At 42.8% G+C, this 21,800-nt stretch overlaps 1 protein-coding gene across 2 annotated transcripts in view; it reads left to right on the top strand.

Annotated features, from left to right (window-relative positions):
* The first annotated feature begins 9,457 nt into the window (after nucleotides 1-9,457).
* The window catches only part of LOC119165421 (prolactin-releasing peptide receptor), a 42,469-nt gene continuing 30,126 nt past the window's right edge, over nucleotides 9,458-21,800 (top strand). The window contains exons 1-2 of one of the 2 annotated variants that reach the window (XM_075871808.1): nucleotides 9,458-9,666; nucleotides 9,793-9,943. The gene's annotated coding sequence lies outside the window, so the exon portion shown is untranslated. Of the gene's footprint in view, nucleotides 9,944-21,800 lie in introns of both variants that reach the window. The other variant, XM_075871807.1, reaches the window with a different exon arrangement.

Raw genomic sequence — 21,800 nt, 5'->3', positions numbered from 1 at the left:
TGTTGTTATCTTCACGTGACGACACATTACACTCTGCCACCAATGTGCATGCACTGCCATGCTGACAACTTGGTACTTCCCGAATAGAAGCGCACTTTTTAATAGAATGTCGGCATCCACAATGTTACCCTTTTTCATATTACCTGCGGTTACTTTCTGTTCTTGTTTATTTTGTGCCCGAGATATATACAAGCATTTTCAATAACGGAATCCAACATTAGCTCTATAGAAAAGGCAGCACTCTATCATTTTAGGAGTAGACCCTTTTTAAAAATGTAAAGTTAGCTTTCCTGCTATGCGGTTCGAACAACAAATGGCGGCTTGTCACTTAGTGCGAATAGCCTGTTTAAGCGCGGTTTGCCTACGCAATGACGTGGAACACGTCCAATCGCCTCTTTCGATATCAACACTCCCAATAGACAAGCCTCTGCCCGTTAGACTAGGACCACGTCTCCACTTGAAGCACGAGAGGAGCCGCCTTTACTTGTCCAAATATGCAGTGCAGAGAACTTTCTTTGCCCACACCTGCTTGCCTCCTCTGAGAATCCTGTCAGTCACTCTTTTTGACCAGTGGTTAACTAGCCTACGCGCTACGTGTCTGACCCATGTCCATTTCTTCATGATTTCAGCTATGATATCCTTAGCCCCGGCTTGTTCCCTGACCCACTCTGCCCTTTTCATGTCTCTTAAGGTTACCTCTATTATTTTCATGTCCATCACTCCCCGCGTCGTCTTCACTTTAAGCTGGACCCTCTTCGTAAGCCTCCTAGTTTATGCTGCGTAACCCCCATCAATACGATGGTTAGATTACTAGTGGTTAATTAGATGCGGTATTTCTGACGTCATTGTGATCATTTTGCGAATGTCCTACTCGTTGCACATGTGTTCTCGAGCACTTATATTAATTTCTTGGTAAGAAGGGCGCCGCTTTTGAAGATATTGTCATACATCGAGCTTTCACTCTGACATCAATGGTTCTTTGACTTTGTAGTCCCTTCAAGGCCGCTTGCAACGTTAATCATTTAAACCTACCAGTTATTTAGGAACTCTGTCTTTTTTTTGCTATAAGAGATCTAGTCATAAGTCATAAAGAGCGTAATCGTGCGTTTTCAGCTGGGAAAAACAGCCCACAAAAAAAAAAGACGAGTACATAAACATTACACATACGAGTGCGGAACTATAACAATTTATATTTTCGTTGCACTGACCGCCATTTTACATCGCACCAAACTGCGCGCATAATTCTTATTATCCCGCCAAACAAAAGCATCAGGTAGGCCAAATGCATGGTCACTGGTTTGGTGGGTTGATAGGAATGGCGCGCGCGGTTTGGTGCGATGTAAAATGGCGGTCGGTGCAGTGAAGATTTTAGTTGTTACTTCAGCGCTCATTTGTTTACTATGTTTCTGTGTCCTTGTATTCCTTGCACTGTTTTTTCCAGCTGACATTGTACCAACTCACCCGAATCAAAGTCGTGTTCATGTGCTGTGATTGAGAACACAATATATATATATATATATATATATATATATATATATATATAGGCAAAAAAGGGGCGACGAAACTTTCGTGGAAGCGTCTTTACTAAACGTTTTCAGCTGGTAGACCAGCCTTCGTCAGAGTAATGTGACAACAGTTCATACATGGCTTTAAAAGCTCCTTTCAATAACAGGTCAGCGCCATCTGCTCTGGTTAGCATTACAATGCGCATCATAAAATGTCAAGTACTTCAGAAAAAAAGAAAAAAAGACAAAAATACGAAAACCAGAAGGGTACATACATACTAAAGACATAGTTGAAGATTCCCTTACATGTAGAGTGACGTGATACCATGCTTATACGTAGTTAAGAGATGTAGATGTGTAACGACATTGCTTGGCAGCATAAGAACAATCTTAGTGATATGTGAACGTATAATGGAAGCCACTGTGAAGTGATTGAAGATAATGAAAAATAAAAATAAAAAGGGCAGACATAGAAGGCATGATTTAGGTGGTACAATTTGAAACCAGTGCATCATCGCTCTTAATCTATGGAAAGACAGGTCAGTTTTCCTTTGTTTTCGTTGATTCCAGCTGAAACAGTGTTAAATTTATGAATGAGATATGATTCGCGCAGTTCACGATCATGGCTGGTGCGGAATCCCGATTCTAGTATCGTGACTTTGAGGTTACTAAATGAGTGGCCGGGCATGTTCACATGCTTTGATAATGGAAGGTTTGGTTGGGTTTTAGCATGCGATCTGTGATTGTTGAAACGTATTCTGAATGGGGTTTCAGTGTGGCCTATGTATTGCATATGGCAGGTGCCACACTCAAGTAAATACACTACATTGGATGAATCACAATTAAAGCTTCCCCTAATTGTGAAAATGAATTGGTTAGATGTGCTGGTGGCTGTTAATGACGGTTCTATGTGAGGACAAACTTTACAACGGGGTTTGTTGCAGCGGCTACAACCAGTACGGTTAGTAGTAGCAATTTTAGATGACGTCAGGATGTCACCTATGTTTTTTGAGCGCCTATACACTACTCGAGGGGGTTCAGGAAAGACCGCTTTTAGTCTGTCGCTTTGGGTGAGGATGTTGTAATGGTTACGCAGTATACCTTGAACTTTGGGGATGGACGCTGAGTGTGTTAGTACTAAATTGGCTGACTGAAGCCCGTTGCTTTTTATGCTACCTTTTAAACAGTCCATTCGATCGCGTCCTCTGGCTCGGTGTATCGCGTCGTCAATAATTTTTTCTGGATATTTTCGCTTAAGAAGCTTCTTTTTCAGATCATGGCAGCAAGAATTGAAATCTTGATCTTCAGAGCATATGCGCCTAAAGCGCTCTGCCTGGCTATATGGAATTCCAGTCTTCCAATGGCGCACGTGGCTACTTTCAAAATGAAGAAACTGCTGATTATCGGTTGGCTTTTTAAAAAGCTTCGTAATTAGGCGTCCATGGGAAATGGTAATCCTGACGTCGAGAAAGGCTACAGACAAGGGTGAGTAAGTATGGGAGAATGTTATAGCGGGATGTACCTGGTTGAATTTCGCTATAAAGTTTAGAAGTTCTGTTTCACCATGTGTCCAAATAAAAAATATGTCATCGATGTAGCGTTTGAAATGCTCAGGCTTTATTGGCACACTCTTAAGAAACGAGTCTTCGAGCACTCCCATGAAGATGTTTGCGTATGTAGGGCCTATCTTTGTACCCATCGATGTTCCACTGATCTGTACGTAATGAGAGCCATTGAATTCGAAGTTATTCAACTCGAGAATGAGCTTCAGCAGTGTTTCGAGAGTTGACGTGTCAATTAGCTTGTCAGATTTCGAGTGGTCATATGAATCTAAAACAGCCTGTATACCGTCCTTGTGGGGTATGTTAGTGTAGAGGGAGGTGACGTCCATCGTCACCAGAAGCGAACCATCAGGCACTGTTAGGTTTGATATACCATTAAGAAAATCGTTGGTATCCTTAACAAAGGAAGCGAATGTGGGAGGAAGAAATTTTATCAAACTCTCGGTGTAACGAGATATGTTTTCTGTTACTGTTCGAATGCCCGAAACAATGGGACGGCCTGGATTTCCTGACTTGTGTATCTTTGGGAGCAGGTAAAATCTTCCGGCAACAGGGCTAAGCGGAATGAGGCTGCGTGCTGTCTTATCGTCAACCCTTTTCTTTTTTACTAATGCCTTAATGGTGTCTTTTATGATGACAAGAAAGTCAGTGGTAGGATCAGCGGGAAGTTGTTTGTAAAGAGCAGTGTCAGATAACTGTCGTACGGCTTCTTTTATGTAACTTTCTTTGCCCATTATCACAATCGAGCCGCCCTTGTCTGCTGGTTTTATGATAATATCATCACGTGCATTTAAACTTTTAAGAGCGTCAAATTCACTGGCAGAAAGGTTTTTTTGGAACGGGCTACGCGTTTTGTAAGCGTTGAGCACATCACGCGAGACAGCTTTGATGTAAAGGTCTAGGCATTTATCCCTTTGCGAGGCGGGCGTCCATTGTGTCGCGGACGGTACAGCCGGGCGAGCTCCCTTGTTGCTAGCATGGTCGTGAAAATACTCTTTTAGCCTGAGATTACGAGCGAAATTATCTATATCCTTCATCAACTGAAATTCATCAAACCCGCCAGAAGTTGGACAGAAGTTCAGGCCTTTTGAAAGAACCCTTTCCTCTGCAGGGAGGATGGTAACGTCAGAAAGGTTGACTATATTGGCGTCTTGTTGGCTTATCTCCGGCAATGTTTCAGGTGTTCTGATTAAAGCAATTGGCGAACTCCTCATTTTTTTCATGTAGGGTGCTGCTGGAACATCGTCCCGCAATAGTTTCCGAGCTTTTATTTTGCCTAAGGCGTTTAGCTTTCTTTCCTCATGTACATTCAGCAAATGTGCTTCGTGAGGAACGAGTTGCCTGGATAGAGTAGTTTCTTCTTTCAGAAGCTTATCAATTGACGTTTCATAGTGATTTATGATAATGCGAATAAGCTCAAGTGAAGCATTGGTCAGCACATCCCGCCACCTAAGCCTATTTGCATTTGACAGTTCAGAGGTAGCAGGGTTCACATAAAGCCTAAGACCTTTGGGAATTTTAGAAGCATTTACATATTCCCTGAGGCACGCAACATGCTGTTCCGCGCGAATGCGTTTTTCAGTCACCTTCCGGCACTTAAGAAAACATGCAGAAGCAGTACCTAAATTTTGATTACCAGAGAAGTCCTGTAGTCACTGGCTACTTGCGGCTGGATTGTTCGGAGACTTGGAGTTCCGAACGTAGGTTGACACTCTGTCTCTTGATCTTGAATTCTGTTTCGGGGAGATTGGGGGCTGTTCTTCCGAGTGGTCACACCAGGACGACGTGGCGTCAAGCATTCTCCTGGGGAAAAGCTGGCGGATGTGGCTTGCTATGAGGCTTGAACCCTCGAAGCTGGGATGTAGTCCATCGGCAGCGAGGACTCGATAGGCAGGTATCCATTCAAAACCATGATCAATGAAGTAGACTGCACTGGATCGATTACAGAAGTTGCGCAGCATGCCGTTGAGCTTGCAGGCTTCCGAGTTACATCGTCGGACGAAACCTTGATTTCTGCCGCCATATCTCCGATTTGGGCTTCTTGGTAATATCAGGCTGACATAAATCCGGGATATCTTGGGTCGCTCTATCCGAATGTGATCGATTAATGAGCGATATTTGTGGAAAGCTGTTTCGCCACTCGCGGAAGATAAGTCGTTGGTACCGACATGCAGTACGAGGGTCCTTGTGGTGTCAGGTACGAAGTCTAGGAACTCCAAGTCTCCGAACAATCCAGCCGCAAGTAGCCAGTGACTACAGGACTTCTCTGGTAATCAAAATTTAGGTACTGCTTCTGCATGTTTTCTTAAGTGCCGGAAGGTGACTGAAAAACGCATTCGCGCGGAACAGCATGTTGCGTGCCTCAGGGAATATGTAAATGCTTCTAAAATTCCCAAAGGTCTTAGGCTTTATGTGAACCCTGCTACCTCTGAACTGTCAAATGCAAATAGGCTTAGGTGGCGGGATGTGCTGACCAATGCTTCACTTGAGCTTATTCGCATTATCATAAATCACTATGAAACGTCAATTGATAAGCTTCTGAAAGAAGAAACTACTCTATCCAGGCAACTCGTTCCTCACGAAGCACATTTGCTGAATGTACATGAGGAAAGAAAGCTAAACGCCTTAGGCAAAATAAAAGCTCGGAAACTATTGCGGGACGATGTTCCAGCAGCACCCTACATGAAAAAAATGAGGAGTTCGCCAATTGCTTTAATCAGAACACCTGAAACATTGCCGGAGATAAGCCAACAAGACGCCAATATAGTCAACCTTTCTGACGTTACCATCCTCCCTGCAGAGGAAAGGGTTCTTTCAAAAGGCCTGAACTTCTGTCCAACTTCTGGCGGGTTTGATGAATTTCAGTTGATGAAGGATATAGATAATTTCGCTCGTAATCTCAGGCTAAAAGAGTATTTTCACGACCATGCTAGCAACAAGGGAGCTCGCCCGGCTGTACCGTCCGCGACACAATGGACGCCCGCCTCGCAAAGGGATAAATGCCTAGACCTTTACATCAAAGCTGTCTCGCGTGATGTGCTCAACGCTTACAAAACGCGTAGCCCGTTCCAAAAAAACCTTTCTGCCAGTGAATTTGACGCTCTTAAAAGTTTAAATGCACGTGATGATATTATCATAAAACCAGCAGACAAGGGCGGCTCGATTGTGATAATGGGCAAAGAAAGTTACATAAAAGAAGCCGTACGACAGTTATCTGACACTGCTCTTTACAAACAACTTCCCGCTGATCCTACCACTGACTTTCTTGTCATCATAAAAGACACCATTAAGGCATTAGTAAAAAAGAAAAGGGTTGACGATAAGACAGCACGCAGCCTCATTCCGCTTAGCCCTGTTGCCGGAAGATTTTACCTGCTCCCAAAGATACACAAGTCAGGAAATCCAGGCCGTCCCATTGTTTCGGGCATTCGAACAGTAACAGAAAACATATCTCGTTACACCGAGAGTTTGATAAAATTTCTTCCTCCCACATTCGCTTCCTTTGTTAAGGATACCAACGATTTTCTTAATGGTATATCAAACCTAACAGTGCCTGATGGTTCGCTTCTGGTGACGATGGACGTCACCTCCCTCTACACTAACATACCCCACAAGGACGGTATACAGGCTGTTTTAGATTCATATGACCACTCGAAATCTGACAAGCTAATTGACACGTCAACTCTCGAAACACTGCTGAAGCTCATTCTCGAGTTGAATAACTTCGAATTCAATGGCTCTCATTACGTACAGATCAGTGGAACATCGATGGGTACAAAGATAGGCCCTACATACGCAAACATCTTCATGGGAGTGCTCGAAGACTCGTTTCTTAAGAGTGTGCCAATAAAGCCTGAGCATTTCAAACGCTACATCGATGACATATTTTTTATTTGGACACATGGTGAAACAGAACTTCTAAACTTTATAGCGAAATTCAACCAGGTACATCCCGCTATAACATTCTCCCATACTTACTCACCCTTGTCTGTAGCCTTTCTCGACGTCAGGATTACCATTTCCCATGGACGCCTAATTACGAAGCTTTTTAAAAAGCCAACCGATAATCAGCAGTTTCTTCATTTTGAAAGTAGCCACGTGCGCCATTGGAAGACTGGAATTCCATATAGCCAGGCAGAGCGCTTTAGGCGCATATGCTCTGAAGATCAAGATTTCAATTCTTGCTGCCATGATCTGAAAAAGAAGCTTCTTAAGCGAAAATATCCAGAAAAAATTATTGACGACGCGATACACCGAGCCAGAGGACGCGATCGAATGGACTGTTTAAAAGGTAGCATAAAAAGCAACGGGCTTCAGTCAGCCAATTTAGTACTAACACACTCAGCGTCCATCCCCAAAGTTCAAGGTATACTGCGTAACCATTACAACATCCTCACCCAAAGCGACAGACTAAAAGCGGTCTTTCCTGAACCCCCTCGAGTAGTGTATAGGCGCTCAAAAAACATAGGTGACATCCTGACGTCATCTAAAATTGCTACTACTAACCGTACTGGTTGTAGCCGCTGCAACAAACCCCGTTGTAAAGTTTGTCCTCACATAGAACCGTCATTAACAGCCACCAGCACATCTAACCAATTCATTTTCACAATTAGGGGAAGCTTTAATTGTGATTCATCCAATGTAGTGTATTTACTTGAGTGTGGCACCTGCCATATGCAATACATAGGCCACACTGAAACCCCATTCAGAATACGTTTCAACAATCACAGATCGCATGCTAAAACCCAACCAAACCTTCCATTATCAAAGCATGTGAACATGCCCGGCCACTCATTTAGTAACCTCAAAGTCACGATACTAGAATCGGGATTCCGCACCAGCCATGATCGTGAACTGCGCGAATCATATCTCATTCATAAATTTAACACTGTTTCAGCTGGAATCAACGAAAACAAAGGAAAACTGACCTGTCTTTCCATAGATTAAGAGCGATGATGCACTGGTTTCAAATTGTACCACCTAAATCATGCCTTCTATGTCTGCCCTTTTTATTTTTATTTTTCATTATCTTCAATCACTTCACAGTGGCTTCCATTATACGTTCACATATCACTAAGATTGTTCTTATGCTGCCAAGCAATGTCGTTACACATCTACATCTCTTAACTACGTATAAGCATGGTATCACGTCACTCTACATGTAAGGGAATCTTCAACTATGTCTTTAGTATGTATGTACCCTTCTGGTTTTCGTATTTTTGTCTTTTTTTCTTTTTTTCTGAAGTACTTGACATTTTATGATGCGCATTGTAATGCTAACCAGAGCAGATGGCGCTGACCTGTTATTGAAAGGAGCTTTTAAAGCCATGTATGAACTGTTGTCACATTACTCTGACGAAGGCTGGTCTACCAGCTGAAAACGTTTAGTAAAGACGCTTCCACGAAAGTTTCGTCGCCCCTTTTTTGCCTACAATACGTCGGGTCCAGCGTGAATGACGTTCAAAGAACCTGGTATATATATATATATATATATATATATATATATATATATATATATATATATATATATATATATATATATATATATATATATATATATATATATATATATATATATATATATATATATATATATATATATATATATATTTATATATATATATATATATATATTTATATATATATATATATATATATATATATATATATAGGGGAAAGAAGGGCAAAACTAAGTTGTCGTGTTTTCGTGTTTTAAAACAATACTAATGAGATATAACAGACAATAATGCCCAGCAATGAGTAGGGGAAGTTATTAGAATCAAAGTAATGTAAATAGAATAAAACATGGGTGAAAAAATAACTTGCTGTGAGCAGGAATCAAACCTACGACCTTCGAATAACGCGTTCGATGCTCTACCACTATGCTATCATGGCGGCCATCCCCCCAACCACTTTATTGGGTTTATATGTGAATTCGAACGTGGAAGTGTCAGTCAGCGCCACCTGTAGCCATAGCAGCAAGTGTGGCACACTCTCTTTAGGCGCTTGTATGTCGTCACGGTGCACGTGAACTTATTACGAGCTGAAATCTGACTAATAGTCCCTCGTATTCAACCTAAAGGCACCAAGTCTGCCAGTACGAGACCCTCGTTAACGAATAAGGGAAAGAAGTATATACCTAAGGGCTCGTTTTCTCGCGTGTTTACACAATGTTAATGAGATCTAACAGACTATTACGCCAAGAAATGTATAAAGGTAGTTATTAGGATCCATGTAATCTAAATAGGAAGAAAGAAAAGTGGGTGAAAAAATAACCTGCCATAAGCAGGAATCGAACCTAAGACCTTCGAATAACGCGTTCGATGCTCTACCACTGAGCTATCACGGCTACCAGCCCCCCAGCCACTTTATTGGGTTTATAGTTTTGGCAGTAGCGGTGACCGGCGATAGACGCCCGTTCTGACGTGTTCATCTGCATTTTTCACAGGACTCGGCGGCCGACGGAATCTGGCATCGCAAACATTGGGATTGCGTCATGATCTGAGACGCCCCTGCCCCCACCTGTTATCGGCAGTTTGGCAGTAGCGGTGACCGGCGATAGACGCCCGTTCTGACGTGTTCATCTGCATTTTTCACAGGTTCGTCCCTGTCCTGCCGCTGATACCGGTGGTCCTATTCTCTGGATAGCTGGTTCTGCCGCACTGACGAGCGTGGTACCTTGCAACGCCGGCAACTGCTACATTATTCTTCTTTTGGATGTCCAGGACTCGGCGGCCGACGGAATCTGGCATCGCAAACATTGGGATTGCGTCATGATCTGAGACGCCCCTGCCCCCACCTGTTATCGGCAGTTTGGCAGTAGCGGTGACCGGCGATAGACGCCCGTTCTGACGTGTTCATCTGCATTTTTCACAGGTTTGTCTTCACACATTCACACAGTGTTTTCCTTTTCCTATTTTTCTGCTGGTTGCTGCTGCTGCCAAACTTGTCGTCGTAGTCATGCTTTTCGAGGTGTATGAGAGATGAGTGTTTCTGGGGAGGACATATGCCTTGCTTGCATGCTTACCCTAGAAACTACTGATGCTAAAGTGAAATGCAAAAAGTGTGGTAATTCTTATCACATCGAACAGTGCTCTGGACTGACTGAGCCGCTTGATAAGACGAGAAGTGGCACCAATTCTCGCAAAAACTATGTGTGTTCCACGTGTAAAACTGGTGCGCCATGCGTCGGTGCAGGTGCCGCTGCTGCGGCTCGTCAGGATTTTAACTTTGCTGTTGCTTTTGCGGAGTTAAGTCAAAAACTTGATTTTCTAATGCCACTAAATGAAAAGATGAACAGCATTGAACAGGCAGTGCAAACAATGTCTGATCATTTCGATACCATTCTGAAGCGATTGGACAGCCAAGATAAACAAATTGAGCAGCTCCGTAAGAGAACTGAACAGTTGGAACGAGCAAGGCCTGACGAGGAACTACACCAGATAAACTCTGACTTGAATGACCTGGAAATGCGTAGCAGGAGCCGAAACTTGGAAATTCATGGGAAACTTTTCAACGAGCACGAGAATCTACTCCAAAAGATAAACGAGATAGCCAGGATGATCCAAGTTCCTGAGGTCAGCGATCACGACCTTGAAGCTTATCATCGCCTTCCGGCGAAGGCAAATAAGACCCCCGCCATTATCATACGTTTTCAAAGCCAAAAGCTGAGGGATATGTGCAGAAAAGGCGATTACTAAAGGAAAAGGATGCAAACATATACTTTTCGGAAAACCTAACGCGCAGGGCAAGAACACTATTGTGGACTGTGAAGCAATGGGCTCGCGATAATGGCTTCCGTTACGTGTGGTATGCAAACGGGAAAATCTTCATCCGCAGGAAAGATGGCGAACCGTCCCATGTTGTCAGGGACGCGAGTCAGCTGGCTAATTTTACTGTGGTTAGGCACGTCAGCACATAATATGTGAACATCACGTCAAAATGGCTAACAATAGATTCGTGTTGCCTTGCAACATTCGCAGCGTCATGCCTACCGATTGGTTGGGCTCATCAGTGAAATGTTTTCATCATTTGAATGTACGATCACTGAACAATAAGGCTGATGAACTGCAAATTTTGTTAGACAGTTTTAACCTGTCTTTTGATTTCGTCATGGTATCTGAGTCATGGCTGAGCAGTAGCTTTTGTTTGCCATCATTTTCCACATTTGCCGTCAATCGTAATGTGGGTCGTGGTGGAGGTGTTTGCATTTTCGTTAATAAGAAAATCGAATGTGAATTGATCTCGGAACTTTGTTGCATGTCATCTGCTGTTGAGGTTGTTTCTGTATTGGCAAATAATACCGTTTATTCAGTGTTCTACCGACCACCCAGTGGAGATGTTGACGTATTTTTTGAGTACATTGAATCATATATTTCTTTCACTTCTGCGCATCACTATGATGTCATTATGGGCGGTGATTTTAATATAGACATGATGTCTAATTCTGCCCATGCAATTGATTTTGATGTGCTGTTAAGAAGTTTTGGCTTCAGTATTGTTACTAAGCTTCCTACTCGTATAACTACTAACTCAGAAACACTGATTGACCTGTTTATTACTAATATTAACAATTCTGTTATACATTCAGGGGTAATCTGTTGCGATTTAAGTGACCACATGGGCATTTATTTGTTTTTTCAGAAAAAGCAGCCTAGATCTAAACACACATGTACCCCAATGGTTCAGTACGTCACACCTAATGCTCTTGAAAATTTTCACAGTGAAATGTCACTTATGTCATGGAGTGATGTGTTCAATGAAACTAATGCAGAGGCAGCTTATGAAAAGTTTCTTAGTAAATTCTGCGGTGTTTATAATAGGCACTTTCCGCTAAAAAAGAAACGTACTATGAAAAAGATAAGAAAACCTTGGATATGTAATGAACTTCATACACGCATTAAACAGAAGAATAAACTCTATAACACATACATTGCCTCCAAAAGCACACAGCTGTTTCAAGAGTTTAAAAGCTACAGAAACAAGTTGACCAGTGACATCCGAAATGCCAAAAAGCGATATTATGAAAAACAATTCGAAAATTCATTTCGGCATCCTGATAAACTATGGAAACAAATCCGTTCTCTGGACGCTAATTTCATTGAGGATACGCATTTCGACAAGATCACTCATAAAGGAGAAGATTACACAGGGGAAAAATTAGCTGAGGCATTTAGTTTGTACTTCGCAAGGGATCATTCTACACCACATAACTCACAAGACACCCCTACTGCCAGATGTTCATCTACTCTTTTTCTTGAACCAGTAGGTGAGAGTGAAGTAACGCAAACGTTTCTTGAGCTTTCAAACAGTACGTCATGTGATTTAAACAACATACAAATTCGTCCAGTAAAATATGTCATTGAATTAATCTGTGTGCCGCTTACACATATCTTTAATTTGTGCCTGCAAACCGCTACATTTCCTTCGGCTATGCAAATAGCAAAAGTAATTGTGCTTTACAAAAAGGGAGACAAAAATGACTTTAGCAATTATAGGCCAATTAGTATCCTTCCTGTTTTTTCTAAATGTCTGGAAAAAATCATACTGAAACGCATGGACAAGTTTTTACAATCTAACAATATTATCAATGATTCTCAGTATGGATTTAGAAAAAACCGTTCTACGGAAATTGCTTTGATTCATCAAAAAGAATATATTCTTGATAAATTAGAAAAAAATAAGTTCGTGTTAGGCATTTTTGTAGATTTTACCAAAGCATTTGACTGCATAGTACACAGTATCTTATTTAGAAAATTGGATTTATGTGGTATTAGAGGGCACGCTTTAGATTTAATAAAATCTTATTTATCTCATCGGAAGCAGTACGTTCAAATCAGCAATTTTCAGTCCAAAACGCGTGATATTACAGCCGGTGTGCCACAGGGCAGTATACTTGGGCCTCTTCTCTTTAACATTTATATTAATGATATTGCGAACATTGATGATCAATCCAGGTTTATTATTTATGCGGATGACACTACAATCCTTTTGTCAGCTGATACACACAATGAGCTATCTTCCCGTGGTAACAATGTATTAGGTAAGCTAGAAGTTTGGACAAAGGAAAATGCACTGTCAGTTAATGTAAATAAAACTAAAGCTATAATTTTTAATTCTATTAATAAAAAATCTGATACTTTAGTACATTTGCTGTATAAATCCCAGCCAGTTGAAATTGTCAGGTCAATAAAATCACTAGGAGTTTATTTCACACTACATTTGCAATGGAATGATCATGTCCACAACATTTTATTAAAAGCATCGAGAGCGGTTGGTATACTTTGGCGACATAAATCTGTTTTACCTTTAAAGGCAAAGCTTGCTATATACCACGCTTTATTCCTTTCACACTTGAACTACTGCACGTTAGTGTGGGCGACAACGACTAAAACTAATTTAAGAAAAATTTCATCACTCCATAATAAAATCCTCCGTCTAATTTACAACCTTCCTCACAGACATACAACAGATCACTTGTTTAGTGAACATGAAATCATCAATGTTTACCACCTATACATTTACAGGCTTTTACGCCGCTATAAGATCGAACAAAAAAAACGTTCATTTACTATTACAGATATCGCTTCCATGATACGTTATCAATCAAAGTACCCTCACCGTCATCAACCACCTTGGATGCTTCCTCGTATAAGAACTAACTATGGACAACAAAAAATTACTTATCAGCTACCGTTACAATTAAACAGGTTATATTCATCAGGTGTTAACATAGCAGATATCACCCTTTCTCAACTTCGCCAATATCTTATTAACACTCCTGACAATTAAGACCTTATCTTCAAAGTTCGTAGATAACAATTAGGGAAAACAATAAACAAAAACACAAAGGATGAAAATGCAGTCACCGCTGCATGTAAATAATATGTTTAATGTATTCGTGCTTTACATATTGCGACTTTTGATTTATATTACTATATATGTTTATTGCACTGTGTCTGTGTGGGTTTTTTTTTTCTTTTTTAGTTTGAAGGCTTTATCAATTCTAATTTTGTTAATGTTGTGTATTCTTGTCAGCTGTGGTGTTCTGTTGCCGCCACCGCCACTGCCTTATGTACATTGGGGGGTGAGAACTTAGTCAAGCGGATAATCGCTTTTATTCTCACCCCCTCCATCAACTGTGTATTGGTGGAAATAAAAACCATTATTATTATTATTATTATTATATAGGAATTTAAACGTGGGAGTGTCAGTCAGCGCCAGCTGTAGGCATGGCGGCGAGTCTGGCACACTTCTTTATAAGCCTGTATGGCATCACGTAGCACGTGAACTTATTACGAGCTGGCAGCTGACCAATAGTCCCTTGTATACAACCTAACGGCACCAAGTCTGCCAGTACGAGATACTCGTCAATGAATAAGGGAAAGAAGTGCATACCTAAGGGCTCGTTTTTTCGTTTTTTGACACAATAATAATGAGATCGAACAGACAATAATGCCAAGGCATGTATATGGAAAGTTATTAAAACCAATGTTCTGTAATAGGAAGAAAGAAAAGTGGCTGAAAAAATAACCTGCCGCGAGCAGGAATCGACCCCACGATATATATATATATATATATATATATATATATATATATATATATATATATATATATATATATATATATATATGAATCAAACAGAAATGAACAAGCAGCGTGAATCCATAGAATTCACCGATCACAAACGCGTCGCTTCGCTATATTTATAAGGAAAACAATACTCTCAGAAAAGTCAGACTGAAGCCATTGAACGTATCTTTGCGAGCTAGATTTAAAAATTAAAACTGTATTCTTTCCGGGATCCTTAAGCGTGCAAGACGAGAATATTATGAACGGTGCATATCCAAAAACGGGAGAAATACCAGGTAATATTGAGAGCTCATTAAAGAATTTCTTGACACAACAGAGTCAGATACGGGTATTAAAAATAATTTACAATGATAGACAATACACTATCGAGGCTGATATACCTAACGCTTTCATTGATCGTTTTTCCACATGCCAAAATGCGTCTTCCTCTAGTGTTCTACCCCATCTTCCACGTAGCTCTCAGTCTTTCTTCCTCCATCTTGTTTTATCAGAAGCATTGTTTAAGGTTGTTTCTTCCTTAAAAGTTACGGGAACAGGGCTGGATTCTATCCAGCCTTCTAAAATAAAACTAGTTGCTGCGGATATATCAGTGTTTTGGGCAGATATTGCTAACAAAGTTTTCAATACAGGTAAATTTTCCTCGGTCTTGAAACGTGGAAATGTGATTCCGGTGTTCAAAAACGGTGCTCGTGATAACGTTAACTACTCAATTTTTAGTTTGCCATTTTTAGTACAGTCATTCAAAAGCTTCTCGTTTGCCGAACTATCTTATTTCGCATCTAGTTGTCCGACATGCCGGAAGTAGTGTATATCAATGGCCAGCTATTGCCAAGTAAATTATTTCATTGTGCTGTTCCTCCAGGCTCTATATAAGGCCCTTTGTCGTTTCTCCTATTCAATGACTTACCCAATACGCTTATATCTAGTAACTGTTGGCTGCATGCTGATGATACAACCATTTATTCACCACATAAATCAGTCACCATACTTCAGTACATACTCACTACGGATCTTAAAAACGTTCATTCATGATGCACAAATCGCTAACTTAACATTATAGCTGCTAAAACAACTTTCGTGCTTTTTCAGAACCCCCAAACAGTGATTACGTGTTTCCTACTTGTATCATTGAATAATCATAATATACCGACATCTGAGAATGTTAAGTTTCTAGGTATTACTGAGGATAAACATTTTAAGTATGATATTCATGCCAACTCGCTCATCAAAAAGGTTTCTTTTGGTATGCGCAATATCATTAAAACACATTCATTTCTTCAACCTCATATTTTTATCTTGTTTTATCATGCTTATATTACTAACCATTAATCACACTGCCTATATTTATGGGGTAACACATACGCTATTCATCTAAAACCGTTTCAGCACCTTCAAAACAAGGCGATAAAACTAATGACACATAACCCATTCTGTTTCCCTTCAATATCCATCTATCAACAGCTGCGCATTCTACCGATTCAGGAGTTGTTATATCACAGATTATCCCTCATCACATACCGTCTTATTCATCGCAAAATACCATCAGATAGTATTGCTCACCATGACCTTCTTATTAACAAGTATACTAGGTCTTCAGAGCAGAAAAAAAAAAACTTTCCTTTAGCCAAACTAAGATCGAACTATGGCAGGTTTACAGCTCGCTTCTATGGGGTATTTATCTTTGGAATCACATACCTCGGCCTTCTAAATTATATATATATATATATATATATATATATATATATATATATATATGTGTGTGTGCGTGCGTGTGTGCGTGTGCGTGTGCGTGTGCGTGTGCGTGTGCGTGCGTGAGTGTGTGTGTGTGTGTGTGTGTGTGTGTGTGTGTGTGTGTGTGTGTGTGTGTGTGTGTGTGTGTGTGTGTGTGTGTGTGTGTGTGTGTGTGTGTGTGTGTGTGTGTGTGTGTGTGTGTGTGTGTGTGTGTGTGTGTGTGAAAGAAGATGATGCCATGGTGTGGCACAAGTATAAAGGCGCGCGGCAGCAGCTTTTTTAGTGTACATCGTTGTGTTTTGATTGCGTTTTCCGTTTTTTCGCTCTTTCTGCTGCTGTTAACTTTTATGTACTCCACTAATTATAGAAGGTCCCCAGGGCGGTCTCCTACTTTAAGACCTCCTGATTTTTTATGTATCATGTAACACGTTTTTTGTACATACAATAGCAATGAATAAAACTTGAACTAAACTTCAATTACTGGCTACATCAAGGCAACATCTTTACACACAGTGACAAATAAACACAGGAAAAGGGAAAAGAAACGACAACAAAAAGCAAAAGTATGCTGTAAAAGTAAAAATTAAAATCAACAGGCCTGCGTAGAACGCGCCGCACAATCATAGCGAAAGCTGGATTAGCAGTTTTTCTAAAGCTTTCTGAAACACCTTTTCGGTAGCTGCTACAAGCAGTTTCGGATCCCCCCTATGCCCTAAATCATAATCATTGTGTAGTAAGAAAGCATCTGCTGCGGAACTCTTCGGAGGAGTGTGGCACCCGCTGCATATCTGCAACAAATAATGTGCATTTTGTGTATGTTGGGGCTGACGACGATGACGAATTATGCATCAGACTTTTGCAATGGACCGGGGCATTCAGCAATCTAATCATTACGCAATTCGAATTGTGTGACACCTGGTTTTTCCGTTGCTGCCCTAAAACACTTTATTACACGTATTAAAGAGATTCCTTACCCGACATGAAGCCTGCCTACGCAACTGAGTTTAATCCACGAAGTCATCGTCAGTACATGTTCTGATGCCCGATTGCAATGTACGCTTGTGCCACGCGTTATTACTGTGACATTACATGATGTATTGTTAGGCATGTATGCGGGACTCGTGTGGCTGCAAAGTATGCAAGTTACTTTCACTGCATTTTCAAGCAGAGGAAGTTATTTTCACGGAATTTCGGAGCAGACACGGGGCTCAATGGAAGAATATCGCTTGCCACGTGAATGACCCGGGTCCGATCCCTACTCTGAACCAGAATATTTGTATTTTTATTTGCATCGTTCCCGATTTTTCGGTCACGCATAGGATGAAGATTGGTTTGTTCACAAGCAATGAAGCCGACAACGGAATTTCTGCGGAACGAGCTCTTTAAGGCTACGACGTTATTTTTTTTTTCCTTTAGAGAAATACTGCAGGCCACAGAGTCGATGCTAAAGTGGGAATACAGAAGCATTAAAACGTCGCATCAAAAAGGAAGCTAGCAACCAATCAATTTATAAAATCAATAACTAAATAAATATGGTAAATATATCATAAACGTAGGGAGGTATACTAGGACCGGCTTAGCTCAGGGGCAGAATACTTGGCTTGCACGCTGGGGCTTTGGTAGAAATCCTAGTCTCTCCTCGGTGTTTTGTTGTTGTCGTCGTTGTCGTTGTCGTCGTCATCGTCGTCGTCGTCGTCGTCGTTGTTGTTGTTGTTGTTGTTGTTGTTGTTGTTGTTGTTGTTGTTGTTGTTGTTTCTCCCGCGATAGTGGTTATGGACACCAGTGGCGGTGGACACCTACGGCGCCAAAAACGACCCTTCTCATCTCATTACAGCATTCGCTGCAAAAGCCCGCCTTATATATCTGAAGCCTCTCACACCTCCGAGTATGGCGATAAGAGCATCGGCATGACATGGGTGTAGCCAAGGCGTGGCACACACCAGGCCCGTGCCCCCCCCCCCCCCCTCCCCGCCACTCCTCCCACAATTTTTTTTTGTTTCACCATAGCGTAGCGTAGCTTAAAGTTCTTCCATCCATCCAACCATAACATAGAACGTGGAAAAATGACCATTTCAAGGGGGTGCCCCTCCTGAAATCAAAGAGGTGCCCCCCCCATACCCCCGAAGAACTTTCCAGCTACGCCCCTGCAGCATGGCGTCGGTTTATTTTAATAGCAGGAAAAACTGTTCCTTCAGCTGCGTAACCGCTAATCAGCTGTATGCTTCAACAGCAAATCTGTTAAGACTAGCCGTAATTAGTACGGCCTATCGGGTGCGAGCCAACTGAGCGGCCAATCACAAAAAAGCACTTTCATAATAATAAACGGGTGTCACAGAAATGGGCCAACGTCACTACTAAAATTTGACTAAAAATTAAAGAGGGCTAACGTTAGCTTAAGAAATGACTTCGAAGCAGTGGCTGCGAGCCTGGAACGCCACGTACGTACAACGAGAGAATATAGAGGTTTTTAGCAAGCTATGGAAACATCTTACGGAAATACGACAAGGTTCTTTTCCGTATTAGCGCACAATGGTCCCGCCTACGCACTCATCAGACGGTTGCGTGTTGCCGCCTTCACGTAACGTGTTTCGGTAGCTTGCTGAAAACCACTAATACTCAGTAACTGGAAAGACAAACGTGGGCCACGAGAAGTTCCCGGAGTCATGGAAGGCATGTACGCCAACATCGACATGCCCGTGTCGTGTCTGTGATTGGCTACGGTTTAACTCGAACTTCTCTGCGCTGAGAAGAAACGTAGACACAACCTGCATCCTCTAGCTAAGGGCTAGAAACAACCCTATTCAGAATTGTCCAGTTTCGATTTGTTTGTTGGTAGACTGGAATCGACGGCACATACCCAGTTTGGGGTATTCACCAAGTCAACATATAGTATCATATGTATGGTAACTGCACTAGATCGTTTACCAAAAAATATTTCGAGCCTTCTTCTATTCTTTCTCTGATGGCTCATACAAAATGCGGGAGATCGGCCAAGTGGCCTTGCACAGCGTTAAGCGAACATCCTTCTCTTCTTTCTTTTGGGGTCGAAGCTCCTTGTGGCGTGGCTTGTACGTCCCCCGTTGTCATAGTGCGTAACCTGTGACACGTACCTGCATACCAGTGGTACACACCTGCCCTCGGGCACGTATCCGCATGTCCACATGTCCCGAAAAACGTAGCACGGCGTCGTTATCACGCTCTCGGTGGTAACAAAGCGCTGACAACAGAAATGCGGTACCTTCTCTCGTTTAGTCCTTAGACTGTCCACTGGATAGCGGTACTTCTATTGATGAATAAATGATGAAAAAATGCGAGATGGCGGTACTTGGAGTGTTCGCTAGATGGATGGACGGATGGAGAGACAGACAGATGCACGGACGGACGGACGGTTTGACGGACGCATGGATGACCAAACACACGGAAGGACGGACAGACGCGTGGACAAGCGCACGGATGTATTCACGGAAGGATGCATGAACGGATGTACGGATGAACGCACAGACGGATGGTTGAACACACGAACGAACAGATGCATGGACGGACGCATGAACGGATGCACGAACGGATGGATGGACGCACGACTCGTCACACAGACGGACGGAAACGCGGACGGACCGACGTATGCTTCGTCCCACTCCTCGCCATGCATTCCGTGGATATGCTGTGATTTTTTGCCTACACGCACTGCACTGAAGGTGGTGGTAAGTGAAGTTCAAGTCCGGAAAAGTTTTTGAGCACGGGGGTTAGGTTTTCGCCTGATAACTAGAACTCCTCATGCGCCATAGTTAGCCGTGGTGTTCTCTCCTTTCCACATTCAATCTCATCATGCCACGGACAATGCCGTTTCTTTACGCACATGACAAAGAATTTTACGACATAAACATTGCTTTCGGTGATTTCTTTGCTAACGTCAAAAACACGAGAATAAAAAAAAGCATCATCCATCAATAAAGTGAACCGTGGCTTTGTACTTCTAAAACACTGCACAATGACCAAACAATATCACAGCAAAACTTCATCTGAATACCTGGAAAAGAGATGAGGACATGTAAGCTCGAAAGTACGCAACCATTGCGCGAACAATTTGGCTTCGCAAACAGTCGTGCTGAAGACAGTTTCTCTAAACACACACTATATTTCCCGCGAGCTACAAGGTAACTCTGAAGTCTGTGGGGATCTGAGGCGCGCCCGCGACCATTTCGCGGGCATTCCGCCACACGGCCACACTCTTTTGCTTTCCCGCTCTGTTAACACCACGTGGCGATAGATGGCGCCACGTGCGGGCACGGCACGTGGTACGCGCGCGCCGAGGGAGCGCTCTCTTCTCCGTGGACGGCGCCGGGTAAGCACGTGTTTTCCTTCGTCCGCGTCCCCTTTGGGAATCACGGACGGTAGCCTGCCCGGGGTGGCCTTGGGCACCCCGGCAGGCGTGTTTACTTGAGTGCTAGCTTCGGTAGCGTACGCTAAGCCCAGAGCGGTGCCTAGTGCTTGAAGTGGTCGTACCACAACGAGCCGCACTTGCCGTAGGCCTACGCGTACGAGGTTGCCCTAACACTCGCGACCAGGCCCATTGGCCATCGTGAGAGTGCGCAGCATAGCCGCGAGGGACCTTTTCCCGACCGGCGTGTCAAAGCTCGCCATTGCCAGCTGCGACGTGCTCGCGGTTTTCCCCTTATTGTGAACGTCCGCGTGCGGGTGCCTTTGCTACCCGCGTCCCGGGAGCGGACGTTGTACTGTTGTTCGGGGTGCCGCCAGAGGCAATAAAGTGTTGTGTACTTTTGCATTAGAACACTGTCTATTTGCCCCGCCGCGCTAAACGCCTTATTAGTTGAGCGCGCGCGGAGCGGTGCGCTACACGCGAGTAAACGGAGTAGCGGCCCTGTGGCTCGCTAAGCGTGAACCCGCGGTGATCGTCCGCTGCAGTAAGAGCGGGGGTCACTATAAGTCCCCCATGTTGAAAGTCATTCCGACTGCTTGGAGTCTTTCGGTGGAATTTGTAGTGCTCGTGTCCCCTCGTTGTCGTCGATAGCTTCTCAGGGCATCCCTGGGCTGGTGGACGCCCGTAATGGAAAGCCAGCCCCCGAATAAGGCGCTAGTCTTCGCTCTAGTCGTCCCCGAGGGGACTAGTCCCGAAGACGTCATTGACGCGACGTCTTCAATAGAAGGAATCGAAGAGGTCCACTGTGTACAGCACTTTGGAGGCCAGAATTTCCAAGTCACCGTTAACAGTGAAGCCACTCTGGCTCAAATCGTCAACGCGTCTCACCTCATCATCAGAGTAGAGCGCGTTGCTGGCGTACCCTTAGGACCCCAAGTCACTCACGTCACCGTTCTGTTTCTGCCATGCCACGTTCCCAGGGTGGTCCTCACGCAAGCATTGTCTCCCTACAGAAAGGTGCTGCATATGAGC

This window comes from Rhipicephalus microplus, chromosome 8 (genome assembly GCF_043290135.1).
Source record: "Rhipicephalus microplus isolate Deutch F79 chromosome 8, USDA_Rmic, whole genome shotgun sequence".
NCBI classification, from domain to species: Eukaryota; Metazoa; Arthropoda; class Arachnida; order Ixodida; family Ixodidae; genus Rhipicephalus; species Rhipicephalus microplus.
Note: the sequence above shows the minus strand (reverse complement) of the source record. Positions and strands in the feature narration are given on the sequence as shown.